Source organism: Phasianus colchicus, chromosome 1 (genome assembly GCF_987193195.1).
Source record: "Phasianus colchicus chromosome 1, bPhaCol1.hap1.1, whole genome shotgun sequence".
Classification (NCBI taxonomy): domain Eukaryota; kingdom Metazoa; phylum Chordata; class Aves; order Galliformes; family Phasianidae; genus Phasianus; species Phasianus colchicus.
In genome coordinates this window covers 103,148,090-103,167,384 of record NC_143436.1, presented here as the reverse complement: position 1 = coordinate 103,167,384, position 19,295 = coordinate 103,148,090, and the positions used below count along the sequence as shown (strand labels likewise).

Genomic DNA, 19,295 nt, shown 5'->3' with positions numbered 1-19,295 from the left:
CCTTTCAGCTGGTGAATGATCAGGATGTAAAGTTGGTACAGACAAAGGAAGCACTAGCTGTTAGCACCTTCCCACTGAACATACAAAGGATATCCCAGAGAAGAATGAAAGGGGACAGTCCATAGCAGAGCTCTTCTATTTCAAACCTTTACTGTTATGAAAGATAACAGCTACACTAAAATAATGTCAGATGCTATTCTATCTATAACATAGTAGATGGGTAAAAGGTAAGTATATTAATTTAGAGAGTTTCCCTGATCACTGGTATCTGCTATTAATTACCATATTTTCAAGTACCAGTAGGTTCGCAATTTGTTTGCAAAGATGAATGTGGAAAGTGTTGACTGAGCCACACTGGCAATTTTAACAAAGGTAAAGAGTAAGTACATCAGTGTTTTCAGGTCAGGAGTGGCTGCAATGAAATGCAGCCTCCGCTTTTTTGGAGGGACCATTTTTGCTTAATTTTCTGATCATTCTATATTCCAATCAAATTAAAGCCAGCATTAAATTTCCAGGCCTTACCAAATTCTAAAGGATAATCTTGATGTGCATCTGAGGCTAAAATATTGAGATGACAGGCATTTGGAGTCCCAGGACTTTTCACATCAATATTAAAACAGTATTCGTAGCACTTTCCTGACAATAAGCAATTTGTGTGTAAACAAAATCCAACATCCTTTCAAATTCAAACAAATAAAAAAGAAAATGTGAGGGCACTAGATAACTACAAAATGCAGTGAACACAAAGGAACTGTGAAAGAGATGAAATATAAAAGGCAGTGATAATAAGTATAGAGTTTGTCCATGGTCAGGTTTAAAATCTCCTTATCAGCTGGGTTTCTTATGTGCTTAGCAAGGCACGCTTTAAACTAATATTGCTGCTATGCAGAAATTTCTCACTTGGCATCCCTTTCTAAAGGTCATTCAGCAATTTTTTTTTCTAAAAGGAAAACAGAAAATATTTATTCATAAATAAATATATTCCATAACAGCTTTAATGACATTTAACCACCCACTTACATTCAGTCACCCCTAACAAGTATATTGTTTCTATATACTGTAATTACTCTACAAGATAAAGGTCTCATATGTGCAACTAACCACTTAGTAAATGATAGGCTGTGTTGTTAATTACAGACATTGCTGAAATCACAAAATGAAAATCTTTTTCTAAGTTTCCTAATAATCTTCCCTGTAGGCAGTTTCCTATTAAACATGAATGCTATAGAAGCTTTAAGAAATTGTCATAATGCAGAAATATGTGTTTGAACAGTTCCTGCTGCCAGCAGCAAACTATGATTTATCACGCTCTGGGATACACAGGCTGCCATTAGTTCAACTTGAATTCATAAGAGCTTATTTATTCTGTTTTGTAGTCACATGGAAAGATTTGATCTAAATAGCATCAGTAGCATCTTGCAGGAATTTCTTAATGATACTGAAAGAAAGTTGTTCCAACTTGTTTGTTTAGAAAACCCTTCTGCACAGGCTTCAAACACTATTCAGTTACCAGTGGTAAAAGGTAATTTTTAAAAAATATTTTTTAATCCATCTTTGCTGGCACCTAAAAGAAATGGAGATTTAAAGGGAGATTTGGCTTGCTTAAATTTGCTTCAGATCACAAAATTCACTCAGAAGATTAAAAAAAAAAAAAGCACTTGTGTAGTAAGAGGGAACTGATTGGATACACAAACTGGACTTTGGGAAAAAATATCACTCTGAAAAGAGATTATGTTGTTATACATGTAATCTGGTTTTGCCTGAAGTTTCTGAACCTGTCCACCCATCTGAGACTGTATTGAATGTCAGTACATCATATATTAAAGTGTCTGAGAACTTTACAGTGCCTTTATAGATGTGTAACGGGCATGTTTTATGAACACTCATAAGGAGTATAACTTACATTACTTGCACTTCTCATCCAAATTATGGGCAAAAGTGATTGTAGATTTTTCTTGCTTTGCTGAGAAAACGATACCTTCCAGACTTTGTCTGCCTCATATCTCTGAAATGTTTAGACTCTCTCTTATCACCCTAACAGAAAAATTTGAGTGTTTATAGCTGCCATTCAGGAATAAAAAGAACTACTAACTGGACTTCTGACTTGTTTCAAATGTTTCATCACCATATACTGGTAAGGACCATAGGAATACCCAGATGCTGGGTAACTGTGAGTTTCTGTTCCAAAGATTTGGAGGCTCAGTTTTAAATACTTCGGAGTTGCATCAGTAAAAGAATTATGCATTAATGTATTTATTTTTCTTATTTTCTTTGGAGACTATGTCTGTTCAAGTTGTGATTCTAAAAACACAATGCTCAATAGTTTCATAGAAACATTTTATCTTAAGATCATTCTATAATTGCTCCCAAAAAAGATCAGCACAGCAGGCAAATTTGAAGTTTGCTAAAACTTCTGTATTTGATTTCAAGGCTGTCAAGCTCTGCATGATGCTCATGCTCTTCTCCTAAAAGAAATATTGAAATAAATTCAAGGTTTCAAGCAGAGAAAAACAAAACCCAGAACAAAAACAAGTTCTTAATAAGGGTTTTTAAATTAAAGGAAAAACCACATCTTTGTTTCCAAAATGCTATTTAAAAGACTACAAAAAAAAAGCTTCCAAATTTTACTTAGAATGATGTTCAATTGAGGAGTTTATTATTCATATTATTAATAGAACCACAGAATAATTTGAGTTGGAAGGGACCTTCATCTTGTTCCAATTCCCCATCATGGGCAGGGTTATCAAACTAGAACCAGTTGCCTTGAATGTTTCCACAGATGGGACAGCCTGTGCCAGTGCTTCAGAGTAAAGAATTCATTCCTCATATTTAACCTAAATTTCCCTTCTGTATGGGAACTGTTGAATTGCGACCTGAACCTGTGATTGATCACCTGAGGTGAGTAATGAGTCAGCCATGGAGCACAGGTGAAGGTAATTCACCTGTGCTGCCAGAAGGGGTGGAGCCTGGCTCCACCTCTCCTAGACCTATTTAAGAGCTGACTAACAGTGGGGAAGGATCTCTTCTGGAGATCCACTCTGCTGGAGTTTCCTAAGCAAGCCCAGGATATGGGTAAGCATCCTTATCTTTTCTGTTTTCTGCTTCGGTGTAATAACTATGTAGCCAAGCTCTCTGCTATACTATAACATCTGTGTGTTCATTGATTGTACATCCTCTTTTATAAAACCATTCTACACCGTTCTGTAGTATTGTTGGTATTTTACTTTAATCCCCAGTTCTGTAACATCACATGGTAACATAAGAATTTTAGACTGTGCTATTTTCTTTTCTTCCTGACTGCAAAGGAAGCATTGAAGTGAAGGATTGCAAAACAGAACGTAGATACAAAAAGCCCCTAAATTAGTTACTTACATGTAAACTTATGTTTTGTTGGTTCTTTTTCTGAAGACTAGTTCATGGTTTTTGAATGCCAAATGTTGGCAATACTTGATTATTCTTGATTGATCATTAAAGATAAACTAATACTCGTGCTTAGTTAATATACGTTCTCACAAACATTTAATATTATGGCTAATTCTAGGGATTTGTTATCTGTTGTCAAATGATTGTCTTCTAAGTTCCAAGAAGTGAAACATTACTAGAGGAACTACATCAAGACGTTTTCAACTTTATTAAAACTTTCTCAGAAGCAAACTCTGGATAATTTACAAGCAACTAGCTTGTATGTGTTCAAAGATCGTGGAATTTTAAGGTAAGAAAGAAAATAGCAGTCTAACAAACTCATTTCATTATAGAATGTGTATGTTAGTTTATAACCCCACTAACTTCTAGCTACTGTCAACAAGAATGATTTAAAGTGTGAGTTGTAGAAGTAGTCCATGTGTTATCTGTTTATATGGGAGACATACACAGACAAAGGCATATTCACTTGCCCTTCAAAATCATTATGCATCTCCATATTGCTGCAAGGCCTGGAAAATAAGCATGGTTAAGATTAAAAATCTAGTGGTTTAGTTATGGCTTGACAAAAAGTAACTGTGGGTAAAATGTTAATACCTCTCTTCCCTTCCCTTTTATGTTGAATGAAATATTAATCTCCCATTTATTAACTTACTGTGCATATTTTATGCTTTCTTTAAAGATTAATAATTACTTTATGCAGTTTGAAGTATTTACACTGGATCTGTAAGATTCTTTCCACTCTGGCAGTTTAAACACTACGTCATATAAAATACAGTGATTACTATTGCCTGGTCTGAAAGAAAGTTGTAAAAACATGTCTCGTTAATTTTATGAGGTCATACAGTTGATGTAAGAGTGTACTGGAGATTTCAGCTCACAGCCATAATGCAAGCAAATTCCTGTGGGCACACAGGTTTTCTCATACCCTGGGAGCAATGCTGCTGTACAGTCCACCAGCCAAGCAGGCCATGTGGCAGCCATCCCCCTCTTTGGTGGTACTTACTTTTTGAGCAATAGTGGCTCAGTCACACATAATGACTCAGCATGAAGCTCAGCATTCTTGAGGGCCAACACAGAACTACTATGCAAATTTTACTTAAGAGCTCTGCTGTAATCTGCAGAAATAAAGGAACCATCAATGGAGCCACTTGAAGGAGAGGAGGACCACATGGCAACGCGCTCAATTCAAGGTCCACCATGATAGAGCAGCATGTTGTTGCAAGGCAGAACGCAGAAAATGTTTACCAGAACCAGACAGTAACAGGGTGTGTCACCTGTAGTGTGCTGAAACTTAGTAGTTTTGAGCATTCTAGTCTTTTATATGTATTTGAAATGGCTTAATAGGTTCAACTATTATTTTTGGTATCCAAATGGATTGGCATAATAATTGACAGCTAGGATAAAGATGTACACCTGAATCATTTCAGTGGAAGGTAGGTGGACATATATAGTTTGGGGCCTAATTCTCAACTCACATATACTCATGAATATTAAATGTAGTGCAGAAAAAAAATAAAGCAAAACAAAATTTAAAAAAAAAACCATGTTAACCTCAGTACAAGACTGTTGTCAAGTTCTGCAAGTGTCACTGAACTGGAAGTGATTGCCTATTAATAAATCACAGAATTATTTGAGTTGGAAGGGACCTTTAAAGGTCAGCTAGTCCTAACCCCCTGCAATAAACAGGGACACCTTCAGATTTTTTCTTTAAATAGTAGGTCTCTGCTTACTACAGTTGCAATTGTGTTTACATCTTGATATATAGTGACATGGAATATTTAACACTGAGAAATTCAGGTAATTATACAGCCAGCACTAAAAGACAAGCAAGAACCTGAGAGCAAACACTAAAGCTAAATGCATATTTTCAGTAGTCAGTTCCATTACTGGTAAGAATTTAAAGAGATGGCAGACACAAAATAATTTAAATACAAAGAGGAATAGAGGTATTTATCACTTTGCATAGTATTACTGGATTTTACTGTACTCAGTTGCTAATGTAACATGGGTAAATACTTCCTGTCAACAGGATTAGTGTAGTAATTAATACTAATGCCAAAATTCCATCTCTTTCTAAAGTGATCAATATAAGTAGTTGACATTTACAGAGACTATGCACTTGATAGTTGATTGCATATTTATGAGCATCTTATATGCTTAATGTTAAGGTAGAAATATACAAGAGGCTCTCTAAATATCTTTACTCCTCCTCTAAGTGACATTCATACAGCTCTATAGATAATCTCATAAGAGAAGGAGACTCAGAAATATGCTCAAAACTCCTCAAATGAGCAGGACAAGAGTCACAAGTGCAGTTTAAAGGATTTCAAAGCAACAGTGAAATTTCTACTACCATGTACGTGTTTCTATATCATAGTGAATCAAATTCATAGTAGCCCTCTATCATTTCATCTAAATTCTGAATGTATGATATGCCAACTCTTCACACATCTCACATTTTCCATTGTTTTAAATCACCGAGGAGAAGGAAAAAAAACATATAAGCATATGACATTAAAGATATTAAAATGGAAAAGAGAAAGTTTTAGCTATAGCCAGAAAAGCAATTTCTTCCCATTCAGAATATAGTTCCCAGTTATAAAGTTCAGAGGATAACACAATATTCATTGCTGGCTAGGCAATGGTCTAATATTGGGAGTTATCAAGTTTCAGTGAGTATTGAGGGTAGGACAGGCTAGATCATTACCACAAAGATGCATTCTGTGCTCTTTTGCATACAGTTCTGGGTATTATCAAAAAATCAGAACAAATAGTGACAGAATAAATAGAAGCATTGCTTTTCCTTCTATCTGTATTAGCAAACATTCTTTCAGAGTAGAACACAAAGGGTAAAAAATCTGTTTAAGTAATTTGATGGAAGAGAAGGAAATTTATTTTTTATTAATCCATAGGCTTTTGGCCACTGTTGATACAGAAATAGCTGGTAGTGTGTGAAACAAAAGTATTTTACCACCAGAATCTCAAGGTCTGGGAGATAACTAAGATGATGTGTTTGTCCTTCAATAACTGATGCAAGCTACATTTCAAAAGGAAAGTAAAACAAAAGATACACAGTCCGACAGTACTCACTCTTTTCTTCTTCAATAGAAATAAATCACTTCTCAGGTGTTGGCAAGTTGGCTGGATTTTAGTATTTCCACATCCCGTTATTTTTGGCCTAAAAATCTGATCAAAGCAATTTGTTATGAACACACTTAGGTCTCTCTGATAGTAATGCCTCCTATTTATTTCTATGGAAACTGTGACACAGAGCACAATAAGCCAAAAAAATCAAATTTTTACCTACAAAACACTATTGTTCAACATAGTCACAGCATTAGTTATGCCAGTACATTATCACCACGTTAGTTATGCCAGCAATACCACCATTTTCACTAGCAATAGCCTGCATGCTGTGCCTGTAAGAATCTGCACCAGTGGAGGTGACCCATTGTCACCACTGCTGAAATGCACTACTTACCACCTCACTGTGCTCACAGACACTGCTTGGTCTCCGTAAATGTTCAGCAAACACTGATGAATGTCAATGGGTGTGATTTTTTTTCTGCATGGACAAATTCAATGACAAGCCTTTCCTTCATATGCGCTTCCATGTCAGATGACATTTTGTCAGACTGCCCCTCTACCCCCATCTGTCACACAGCAATAAAATGTAACAGAATATTGGTGGGAAGGTTCAACTTCTACTGCCATATCACCAATATCTGGCTCTGACAGCATGGGCCAACATAATAAAATAGGTACATAACTTTCAGAGCAGCTCTCAAAAAATATCTTTTGAATGACCTTTTCTAAGTTAACAGTTGATTTTGATTACAGGAAAGAAGTGACAAAAGAATGGATTTGAATGACCTTCTTACTCCAGTCTGTAACATTGTGGGTACACACAGAGTCCCCCTTGCTCCTTTCAGACTTAATTAGATCCATAATATGAATGTTGCAGCTTTGAGCACGAGTGCTTGATTCTTCTTCATAAATAGTAGAAAATTCTACCTTTAAAAATCATTAATCAATACTTAATCCTAACAAAGAGAGATAATTTCATTGTTTTTATGCTGCAGCCTTTTAATAGCGAATTCTGAGATTTAGATATAAGTGCCGAATAGTTTGGGATTAGCTGATATTTGCAAAATAACAGAAACATACTTATCTGAAATTCAGATGAGAAAAATGAAAGTAGAATCATGGAACATCCTGAGCTGTGAGGTACTCACAAGGATCATCAAGTCCGCCTTTGAACTCCACAGCCCCTCCCAAAACTCAAACCCTACATCTGAGAGCATTGGTCAAATTCCCCTTGAACTCTGTCAGTTCGGGGCCATGACCACTGCCCGGGAGAGCCTGTTCCTGGGCCCGACAATTGTCTGGTGAAGAACCATTTTCTAACCCCCAGCATGAGCTCTGACACAGCCACATGCCTGCATACATTCCATGTAATGAATTCCAGCAAAGCCCAGGAGCGCGCTTGAAGACTTCATATCTATATCAGTGAGAGACAAGCTTCAAGGGAAGTCCTGGAACAGCCTGCAAAACTCACCATGTATATGTATCACAAAGACAGCAAAGCTTCAGCTTACCTCACAGTCATGAACATATTAATCTGTGCAGAAATTAATTAGCTATTTTCATGTAGTTAATTACATCTTATAGACAACATCCATATCTCACTCAGTTCGTACAATTAAATATTTATAACATCCTGAGGTTTGTTGGTGTTTTCAAGCTATTGTCCGCTTATTCCATCCACTTTCATTCCCCCATGATACTTTTTTTTCAATAGTGTTGCAGACTGAAATTCACAAAGAGGCATAATTAAATATTATTCAACCAATGTTTTAAAAACACCCACATCAACTGGAAATCTTCAGGAGTTCGCTGCTGCTGCCCCGATTTTTTGCTTTCACGATTGCTTCTGTAATAGGATTAAAATTATTTCTAACCTCCTCTTACCAAAATACTCACTTCATTCTTTAATTATACTGCAACCTTCTTGTATTTCACCCCTCCACATGCAATCCATTGCACAATAATTTGTATTTATCTTTATGCCTGCGCTCTGCTTCTGCTGTTCCATTATATTTTGAATACAGAACTGTAAATACTTTGATTTTCATTTTTTAAATTCAAACATAAATTTTCCTAAAAAAAAAAAAAAAAAAAAAAAAGTGTTAACTTCTTTTGAGTCCATGCAAGCTAGTCATGTTTGGAAATATCTAAAAAAAAGAGCTTTCAATAAAGTGTTATTCCTTGCTTGACAAAGTACTTTTCAAAAAAATTCCACTTTCAGAATGTTTTTGAGGCAATTAGACTTTTACTGTTTTGAGGAGAGAAGGGAAGTTCTAAAACAGCTGTGTAGTAATGATGGAATGTTTCCTGTGTTCCAGTGTTCAATAAACACGGTAAACACAACTCTTTATACAGGAACATGGATGCAGGAAATGAATGCACATCTGTATGCATGGAAATGCATTGCACTCACTGAAGGGCTGAAAAAGTCAATGAGAGTTTTCCACTACTTTTTAGACATCTTGTATTCTTGTCTGTATGGCTAATCTCCTCTTTCAGAAGCATCTTGAAAATGACATATCATAGAATCATAGAAACACCGAGGTTGGAAAAGACCTCCAAGATCATTCAGTCCACCCATCACCAATACTTCCCACTAAACCATGTCCCTCGCTTCTAAACGTTTCTTGAACACCTCCAGGGTTGGTGACTCCACCATCTCCCTAGGCAGCCTGTTCCAGTGCCTGATCACTCTCTCAGAGAAGTGTTTCCTAACATCCAAACTGAATCTCTCCTGGTACAAAATGAAAGTGTTAAAAAACAAACCTTTTATCCAAATTAGTTTGAGTATACTTCTGCGTATATGTGTTATTCATGTCTCTTGCTCAATCTGCATACTATTCTTGGTCTCACTCCACTTTAATCTCGGGTTTAAAAGTCTCGTGTGGGTAGAAAGGTTGATGAGAAATAAATGTCTTATAGAAAAATGCATGGATAGATTAGGGAAACTGCAAAGTGAAAACTGCAAAGGGAAAGCTATGTTTAAGTATTCCAGGTTTTTATTCAAGAGAATGAAATGTGCTTTTCACGTTCATAGGCAAATAAGTTGTCATAAGAAGTGAAGAAAACCCAGACAGTTTACTTCATATCACAAGTTTATAACTAAAAGCAACATGAATATATATATAACACCAATATCTGAAGCTGCACTTCAATAGTTTATAATTCTGTGCTTGCAATTTCATTTAGTCAAACAGTCAAAGCTCATTGCGAAGCATGATTTATGTTGAATGTTTTAAAAAAGGAACATCTGAAAATTTGTAACAACAAATGCAGTATGCTTTCACAGAATCACGGTAACACCAAGGTTGGAAAAGACCTACAAGATCATTCAGTCCAACCATCCACCTATTACCAATAGTTCTCAGTAAACCATTTCCATCATCACAAAATCCAAACGTTCCTTGAACACCTCCAGGGTTAGTGACTCTACCACCTCCCTGGTGGTGCCCATTCCAGTGCCTGACCACTCTTTCAGAAAAGTAGTATTTCCTGATGTCCAGCCTGAATCTCCCCTGGCACAGCTTGCAGCCATTCCCTCTAGTTCTATCATGAGTTACACGAGAGAAGAGGCCGACCCCCAGCTCACTACAACCTCCTTTGTAATCATAGAGAGCAATAAGGTTTCCCTTGAGCCTCCTCTTCTCCAGATGAAATAATCTCAGCTCCCTCAGCTGCTCCTCATAAGGCCTGTGCTCCAGACCCCTCACCAGCTTCATTGCCCTTCTCTGAGCATGCTCCAGGGCCTCAATGTCTTTCTTGTAGTGAGGGGTCATCTAAAAGGGCAATTAGCCCTATTGTTAACTACCCAAACATGTGAAAGGTGGGATTGAGATCTCATGACCACTGCAGACATCTCTTCAAGCATCTGGAGGTAGTGTACCTAAATGTATATAAAGGATGAGTCTTTGTTTAGTTGGGGTGCACAATAGGAAGGAAATATCCCCTGTGCAACTGTCACCATAATAAAGAATGCCTGCTTCTTAACATCACATTTGTCTTAAGGAGTTTTATAATGGGCTGGGGTTTGTCTTGCAAAAGTATGAAGTTGTATCAAACATTTTGCAGAACTAAGTGTATGAAATGCAGTGGTATAATTACTCATTGCCAGGAATAATAATATGCATCTCATGTTTATCAGATCACTTTATAGTGGCCTCCAAAAAAATTAGTGAAATAGACTTCACTTATCATTACTCCCTTAAAGTCACTGTTTGACACAGATTGCATTTAAAGCCTACTTCCTACACTATTTATATACACCTACACCCCACCAACTGCCATTTTACTATGATGAATCCAATAATTTTCAAGATATTTTTTCCATAAAAGTACATCCTTTACATTTCCATATTTTTCCTTGCAGTCCCTTTTCTCTGTGCTGAAATCTGAACTCAGATTAGCAATGGAAAAAGGCTGAATAAAGGCAACAATCACAGTTAAATTCAAACAATTTACATTTAAATCCTACAGCCAAGGCAAACCACAATGAATTCATGCCTTACATCATGGGATATAGAAGATAAAAATGTCAGCCCAGCCACTCATTCCTTTTGACACTGAAACACAGAATCACTAAGGTTGGAAAAGACCTATAAGATCATCCAGTCCAACCATCCACCTATCACCAATGGTTCTCGCTAAACCATATCCCTCAATACAACATCCAAACGTTCCTCAAACACCTCCAGGGGAGGGGACTCCGCCACCTCCCTGGGCAGCCCATTCCAGTGCCTGACCACCCTTTCAGAGAAGTAGTATTTCCTAATATCCAGCCTGAATCTTCCCTGGCGCAGCTTGAAACCATTCCCTCTAGTCCTATCACCAGTTGCATGAGAGAAGAGGCCGACCCCCAAAATCACTGACCCCCAAAATCTTACTGATGAGACTGTAGAAGTTAAACCACATATGGACTGCATTCTCTGTGGCATTCCCCACTCTAAGTACCAATTAAGGGAATTCAGAGGAACAGCTGCCTCTGATTTGGGTTTTGGGTTGTTTTTTTTCTGGTGGGATTTTGTTTGTTTTTATTTGCTTTGTGCATGTATTTGTGTTTTGTTTAAAACAGAACAAAATCTTTCCTCTAGTGATATTCTGACTTCCAACCTCTCACTTTGACTTGCTGAGATACAATGGTAGTGAAAGTATTCCCTATTCTTGATCCCACAACACAGTTTATCACCCTCAAAGAAAATCCCGGTACAAATTCTTATCAGAAAAGGAACTTCATAAGCTTTTTGAGATAAAGGAGGCTTGTGCACAAGGTGTCCTTGCAGAGAAATTGTGCAGAAGCTTACAAATTCCTCTCCATTTAATGTCTGTACTTCGTAAACTTTCACCAAATAAAGCTTAAGTTACAAAGTCTCAACAACTCAAACTTGTGAACTTTGGTCTTACAGTGCAGGCTTAATAGGCTAATTAATATTAACTTCTCAGCTCTCTAGGCAGCATAGAGTTAATTGCACATGCAATGCATGATACATGGGGTATGGTGACATACTAGGGAGAATATGTCCAGGAAGTCTGTAACCTTTAAATACTTTAGCCAACGAGGAAAGGAAAAGGAGCAATGAGGTAGGGAAGCAGGGACGAGAAGAGGCTGTGCCTCCAATACTTTGAGAGACCTTACAAGGGAAATGCCCACGGCGGACTCTCCCTTTATACAAATAAATACTCTCCTCTGTCTCTTTTTGAGATAAAGATAAGCAAGCAAGCTGATCTGAGCAAAAATTTTCCCAATATCTCTGAAAATGCATCATCCTCAAAGTCTGATCCTTGACAAACATTTACTTCCTTAAACAATCAACAGACGAAGGTCTATTTTGACTCTTCTATAGTCTCAAATGCTTAACTGATGCCATTCTTTTGAATCAAATCTGTTCACTACAAATTTCCAGAAATGGGCATACCTAGACAGATGTCACTTTGCTTGGTATTAGTCTTGCTCTTCTTTGAAGCTCCTACTTTCTGCTGGCACTGCCTTGGTGTGATGTTATCCTCACCCAGCCTCCTGAGTTCTTGCTTAGAGACTGACAGTATGCTCCCAATTGCATTTCTCTTGCTAACTAACCCTTCCCACAATCCCCCAGTTCTTTAAAGCATTCAGAGTTGCAGTTTTCCTGGGTGATGTCCTATATGCAGCTATACTGTGCTGTGCTTAACAAAAAGCAATCCAGAATTTGGGCTTAAAGTATGCCCAGTCTGCAAGCAAGATTATTCAGCTGGTCATACACCAAAACACAAATGTTTAAAGACAAATGTTTCAGAACAGATATTCATTTGACAGAATATTCATAAGCCAACAAAATAAACCCTTTTATTTTTTTCTTGCAAGCTTAACAGTCTGAAAAGATTTGTGTGCAGTAAGCATCACAAAAGAGAATAAGAAAGGTTACTGAAGAAGCCTCACATTAATACCTACGCTCAATTAACTTACAAAGTAATGCAGTGGGAAGCCACTGAAGATCTTCAGAAGAACATTAATTAGCTTATCTCCTCTCCTGATGCTGGATATTAAAACGGACACAGCTTTAGAATGCTCCATTGAAGAAAGGTGTCACCCTTAAACTGAATTTCAGATTTACAGAACAGTTGCTTGAAACTGTGATATTAAGTCAATGACTATTTATCTGTGTTTTCCAACTGAGATTTTTCATGCAGTCCAGACATAAAGACATGTAGATTTCTTTGAATAACATCCCACTTCACAGTGTGACTGCAAATATTTTAAAACAAGGACTTTCTAGAATACTTCTCACAATGTAAATCTTGGATACTAAATACCTACTAGAATTTGCTTCAGACAGGATTAATCAAATAAAATATTTTTTTTTCCAATTATTATTAATGCCTGAGCTATTTGATCTGTTGAAGGGCATTATTGTCAACAGCGTGTGAATATCTGATCTGTTTAAAATAAGTAGATCTATGCTGGTTGGAGACAGGCTTACTTTGTTTATAATTTGGTGCTTTAGAAGGGTTCATTTACAGCAAAAAGACACATAAATGTTACATAAAAGGCTTTTATGTATATAAGAGGGTGCCTGGAACATAAAGGTGTATTCTGCATAGACTTCATAAGAAAATTAAACACATTAGAAATCAGAGATGTTAGTGCAAAAAATTTTGTGAAACTGCTCATTTTTCAGTCCACATTATTAGAATAAAGACGGTTTGCATAAATAATTGTAACTGACACTAATCATTACCATTCATATATTTATTAGGAAATGTTCCTCATCAGCAGATTTAAGGACAAAGAAAAGGACAGTAAATTTACAAGTTGACTTGTAAATCAGCAGGAGGTGGAGAGATTATTCTGCTGCTGGATGCAACCCTTCCCCCTACCCCCCAGGATTCTGTGCTGAAGTTATCAATGTAAGCCTGTGCTGTCTGCTCCTCTGGAAAATTGCTCTCTCTCTTTTCTTTTTTCTTTTTTTTTTCTTTCTTTTTTTTTTTTTTTTAAACTACCTAATAGAGCTTTTCCCTGAAGAAAAGTTCTTCCCTGAATAGCTAAAGGGCTCAAATTAGAAAATGCAAATGGCCTAGGAAAATTTTGCCCATTCTCACAAGTAGTGCTTATGCAGAATTTCTTAATAAAATTTGGCCAATTAACCAATATGCTAATTAGCCAAGATTAATAACAAAAAACAAAACAAACAAACAACAACAACAACAACAACAAAAACAAAGGGTTGGAATTTCAGATAAAGTGCTACAAATGATTATTTAAGCTTGGAGAATGTTTAGTGCTCATTTCAGTAACCTCATAGTTCCATCGTGTTCAAATAACAATTTGAATTGTTCTGCAAATTACATTAATTCAGCATTAACTCTCTAAAACAACAACAATAAAAATCCACCAACAAACACCATCATCAAAACCTACTTTTAAGTGGGTGTTATGAGGCAGAGAAAAATGTATGTTTCAGGAGAAGAGATCAGGAAATGTTGGAAATAAGGCTATAAAGAGGCTTGAAAATATTCCATTATGTAAACACCAGGAGATGGAGAATTCTGCTTTAGTTATTTGCTAAGAGCAGCTTATAGTCAGAAGGATGAGGAATGTGAAAAATGATGGTAATATTTTTCAGGTATGAGTATGGCTGAATATGTGACAGGGATCTGAGTTCATGAGAATTTGCAGTAAGAGAAATAAACTGGATTGATGATGCAAAATACTGGGGATGAAGGTAAGAAGGTGTGTGTACCGTTGTCAGCTGAAAAGTATCTTTGTGTAGAAAGTAAGTAGATGTTTTAAAAACATGTTGAAAGAAAGGAGTACGGGGTTTGCTTCATGCAGAAATCTGAAATTTTGTGTTCATTTAATCCATTCAGTTGGCTTTCTTGCATTCACACATGAACGAGATACCCCAAACCCAATTGAAAAAAAAACTAATTAAGCACCCAAATAACTGATAAATCATTATTAATTGCCATTCTTCTCAAAGATATGGGGAAATGAGGAATGGCATCTGTGATGGAATCTGCCTTTGCTCTGCTCCCTTGGTCTGATTCTTCTACCAGCTGCTTGCCTTTTTATTGCATTGTAATAACATCTAGCAAATAGGTCTGTTCTAATGGCTTGTGCAAGAGAAGTCTTTTCATTAATACTTTAAGAATTCTAACTCAGCATACAACAGTGGCATAAGCCAAGTTACAGTTTCGAATCTACATATGTCTTTGTTAAGGTTTAATGGTAGAGTTAATGAATTATTAGCATTTGCTTCTCTTCCATATATGAGAACAATGCAATGATTCATATAGATGCATACTATTAAGTTATGGAAACCACACCTTTTATCCAACAAAAGTCTTTGGGAGAATTAGAAAATAGTTTTAAGTCCAAAACACTGACTATTAAGTGCCACCCTTCTGAATGATTGTCCATGATCTCTGCTATTGTTACGAGTAACAATCCAAATTTTTACAGATGTAGCTAAAATGATAATGTAAAATACCTCGGAAGCCTCAATGATCTCTCATCATACAACAGATATGGAATAGGACCAAAAATATACTATAGAACATTGTATATAGAAAGAAAAAAAATTGGTTCCAGCACATACAGTCGTTAATAGGATGTTTTGCAGGGACTGTAACACCTGGGACATAAGAACAAATTTTTCATATGGTGTGAAATGGGAGTTATAACCCATGAAAAAAACAGCTACTGTAACAAGACAATGAGAAAACAAACCCAGCACTTCTCTCTTTCACTTAGGAGTTTAAAACTTTCTCTACTTTGTTCACAACTTATTTTCAACACTATCCTGACTATGGAGAAATTGTTGCATCTGTCACATAATTGTTGCAATTATTATGATGTCACAAACAAATCCTCTGTTCACACTTCCTCCAGAAACAGCTTCAAATCATTGTCCACTCTTGCCCTAGAGCACACTATCCCAGACCTTACAGAATCTGCAGAGAGTCATCATTCTTTTCAGTGTACCACCTTTTTTCATCCTTCAATCATAATCATACAATCATAGAATCATAGAATTGCTCAGGTTGGAAAAGACCTTAAAGATCATCAAGTCCAACCACAACCTAACCATACTAACCTAACAACCCTCCACTAAATCATGTCCCTGAGCACCACATCCAAATGGTTTTTAAATACATCCAAGGATGGTGACTCAACCACCTCCCTGGGGAGCCTATTCCAGTGCTTAACAACCCTTTCTGTAAAGAAGTGTTTCCTGATATCCAACCTAAACTTACCCTGGTGCAACTTGAGGCCATTTCCCCTCATCCTGTCACCTGTCACCAGTGAGAAGAGACCAACTTCTCTATCGCTGTAAGCACCTTTCAGGTATTGGAAGAGAGCAAGAAGGTCTCCCCTCAGCCTCCTTTACCGCAGACTGAACAGCCCCAGTTACTTCAGTCTCTCCTCACAGGGCATATTCTTCAAGCCCTTCACAAGTCTTGCTGCCCTTCTTTCGACCTGCTCCAGCACCTCAATGTCTTTTCCGTACTGAGGTGCTCAAAACTAAACACAGTACTAGAGGTAAGGCCTCACCAATGCAGAGTACAGGCGCGGGATTACTTCCCTAGTCTGGCTCACAACACCATTCCTGATACAAACCAGAATGTCATTGGCCTTCTTGGCCACTTGGACACATTGCTGGCTCATATTCAGCTGACTGTCCATCAGTACACCAAGATCTGTCCCTCTTCATCAGGCACTCCTCCCCAAGCCTGTAGAGTTGCCTGAGGTTGTTGTGACCAAAATGCAGAACCCAACACTTGAACCCAACACTTGGCCCTATTGAAATGCATACAGTCAACCTTGGCCCATCAATCCAGCCTATCTAGGTCCCTCTGTAGTGCCTTTCTCCTCTCAGGCAGAACAGTGCTCCCTCCCAACTTGGTGTCATCTGCAAACTTATGAGGGTGCACTTAATCCCCTCATCAAGATCGTTAACAAAAATGTTAAATAGAAGCGGCCCCAGTACCAAGCCCTGGGGGACTCCACACCGCTCGTGACCAGCCGCCAACTGGATTTAACTCCATTGGCCGCAATTCTTTGGGCCCAGCCATTCAGCCAGTTTCACCCAGCTGTAATAATGAATTTATTGCTGAGCATCACACATATCCTTAACAAATACTAATCTACAAAATATTTCAGAAAGAGATAGATAGGCACACAAATGCACACTGTTAAGTTGTATTTGTGTGATAAATTCAAGTCAAAACCATGAGTTGAATCAAGACAAAGTATACCTGATACAAAAAGAAAGCAGCAACACCAAAAAAGCAGGCAGGCATGACACCAGGACAGGGAGCAGAACAATGTTTTCTGGCTAGCGTCAGTGCTCTGACAGAACACTGCACAGAATGCTGGGGACTTGGTCCAGACATTTGTGTTTGTTTCTATGTTGGGTTTCACTCACACAAGCAGATTTTCATCTAATTAAATTTTACATAAATCAGTTTTTAAAACATAGTGCACTTGCTTCTCACCTCCATTCTCTTGTATCTGCCCTACGTATTTCTCCTACTTCTGAAATAGTTCAGAGTAATCACCTCAAAGAGACCACTTCTTGCTTCATTTCTGTACTGAAAACTGCAAGCTGCAAACAATTTCACAAGTGAAAAGTAAGAAATGTTTAATATTCAGAAATACAGATAAAATACACTGTTCAAAATATTCTCAACAGTTAAAAAATAAATTATACAGGAAAATAAAGGCAATTCCATAGAAAACTTAATAAAAATTTTGCAGGGACTCTAACACCTGGGACAAGAAAAAGAATTGATGTTGCGGCATGATATATACCTGTGTGCAGAGTGCATATCTGTATTCTCTGAAGTAAGAAAAAAAAGTAGCATCTCTAAAACTTGAGGGAGCTGTGAATTAGCTGAATTAATGCCTTAAGCATTTACTGAGAACAAAGATAAAACTTTTGGTCTTCCCTATGGAATTATTCATATTAAAATGATAGGTATCTCCTGCCATTAATACAGTAAATAGAAATAATCAATCACTAAGCAATTAAGTTTAATAAAATGAATTCAATAAAGCCCTGTAAGTAAGGAAATGAAATGCATGTAAACCTGTTATATAATGAATACAGAGAGAAATCTACTGATAGAATTTAAGATCTCTATGTATACAACAAGTTTACTTACTGCAGTGCCTTGATTAATTTCCAAAAGCAATCTCCTTTTAAGACACTTTAAATTAGTACTGAGTTTTCAGTAATACTGAAGATGTCATTTTATGCAAGTGAAATCTTTTCAAGAAATGCATGTATTCAACTATTAACAAGAGCAGTACTTTGGTTTGGTAGAGAAAGGATTCAATTGCAAGCAACCTTTTGATCTAGATTCTTCCTGTGGAAAGTGCCACAGGTTTTACTGAAGGAGTTTGAATTTAGAACTCCCTGTTCAAGAAAGTCTCTGACTGCTGAGGGCATTCAGTTCTATCTAACAAAATTTCAACTTTGCCACTGAGCTGAATTCAAACCTATCATCTGAGCTCATTGCCTATACCTTTATTGCTGCCATGCTCTAAAAGAGCTACAATGGTGTGCATTCAATGCCCATTCCTCTCTACTCATCAGAAGACAAGGCAGTACCCTTGATATGCACTCTGTTATCTCTTCAGAGAGAAGACTCAGTGGAAATAACGTAGGCCTGTTAAAAGGAACAAAATAGAACAACTTTGTTTGTGTGAACTTCTTGCCACACCAGTAAATAATTTTCTGGAAAGAGAATCTGAACTTGTATTTTTGCTTTGAGAATTTAAATGGAAAACTTCTAATATGTATGCTATCCATAGAGTTATATAGAATTACATGTGTTTTGTAGGGTTTTTGTGTGTTTTTTTTTTTGTGTGTGTGCATTTTTGTTTGTTTGTTTGTTTGTTTTTAATAAACACAGTTGTATTACAGGACAAGAAAAAAATGTTATGGTATATTACGAGTACAATGTATCACAATTTCCTCAATCTGAGGACAAATGCCAGCTAAAATACAGTCTCTCAGTGACAACATTCTAACAAATGTTAGAAATTAGTATATTGTTATGAGAGAGACAATAAGGCACATTCCTCTTAACAGAGTCCAAATCTTCCTTAACAAGCCATCTCTGCTATCCTTGTCCTACAATTTCACAGTTGCATTTAAACAGATGGTATCTGAGATTATGTTTTTTTCTGCATTCTTCTGTAGGAGTGTAAACAGAAAATGTATTGGGCTAAAGGTGGTGTTTGCAAATGATTACAATACGAGAATAGAATGTTTAAGCCTAGTCCATTGCTAATGAAAACATAAATG

At 36.9% G+C, this 19,295-nt stretch overlaps 1 long non-coding RNA gene across 3 annotated transcripts in view; it reads right to left on the bottom strand.

Moving 5' to 3' along the window:
* LOC149919919 (uncharacterized) overlaps positions 1-19,295 on the bottom strand; it is a 63,273-nt gene that overhangs the window by 33,533 nt on the left and 10,445 nt on the right. For 2 of the 3 annotated variants that reach the window (XR_016461582.1, XR_016460779.1), the window contains exons 4-5: positions 18,511-18,654; positions 17,476-17,588 (exon numbers count right to left, since the gene is read on the bottom strand). The exons of the other annotated variant lie outside the window; for it this stretch is intronic. This is a non-coding gene — a long non-coding RNA (uncharacterized LOC149919919). Of the gene's footprint in view, positions 1-17,475; positions 17,589-18,510; positions 18,655-19,295 lie in introns of those variants that run through there. 3 annotated transcript variants of the gene reach the window in all.